Genomic DNA, 1,013 nt, shown 5'->3' with positions numbered 1-1,013 from the left:
GTGACCACCTGGTCATGCTTCTGGTCCCAGTCAGACTCTGAACCCTCCTGGGAGCCTGTGGATGCCTGGAAGTCTGGATCCTGCCACCTGTTTCTGTTCCTGCCTGTTGTGTCTGTTCCTGTCTGTTATGGATCCCTGACCAGGATCGGCTTCCAGCATCACCTCTGGGACTGCAGCACTTGGGGACACTCTTGGTCTGGACTGTTAAACCAGGTAAGTGACCAACACAGATAATCTTCAGTCAGATGATCGTGGTCACTTACCTGTGTTTCTCCCACTACAGAGTGTCTGAGATTGGACGGTGCCCCGCCCCCCCGCCTGCAGTTTCCGCGAGCCACAGCTCCACTTTAGTTTTGTTTTATTTAATAAACGTTTGACTGTCTCTCCTTGAATACTGGGTCCATCTGTCCTTGCTACATGACAAGAAGCTCTAGTTTTGTTTTTTGCATTTAACAATGTTATGCCTGTATTTATACAGATCCCTTTATCCCTATTTACACGGTGGAAATGTGATTTTGGCACAATGTCAAAAGTGGCCAAATTATACAAAAATTCATTTTTTCCACTCATAAAAGGCAATCAGGTCAGATAAATATGCTGATTTACATTATTGGAGACCTTCTGCATAAAGCAAAGCCTTCGCTCCTAAGATTCAGTCGTTGTTTCATTAAAATTTACCAATAATATCACAAAACTGAATAGGAAAATAAGAATAACAGAGCAAGCTTATGTAACGCATGTCGGTTAATTAAACTGAAATGGTTGCACAATTACCTTTGACCCCTCGTTGGAAAGGTCTGATTCTCTAGTTTCCACCGGCCAAAAGGGGGTGGGGCTAAAAATGATTACCTGCTGTTGCATTACTCCCGCAGAGTCACCCACCTCAGGGGGAATTTTAACAAAAAGTATTTGTGAAAAAAAATATTTTGAAACAAATTTTAAAGCCCTATTTGAAAGGCATGTGGATAAAATACGGTGTGAATGTGTTTTGGCCATTTTTATAAATAGATAAA

The sequence above is a fragment of the Cyprinodon variegatus genome, unplaced genomic scaffold (genome assembly GCF_000732505.1).
Source record: "Cyprinodon variegatus isolate N-32 unplaced genomic scaffold, C_variegatus-1.0 Scaffold53, whole genome shotgun sequence".
Lineage (NCBI taxonomy): Eukaryota > Metazoa > Chordata > Actinopteri > Cyprinodontiformes > Cyprinodontidae > Cyprinodon > Cyprinodon variegatus.
Note: the sequence above shows the minus strand (reverse complement) of the source record.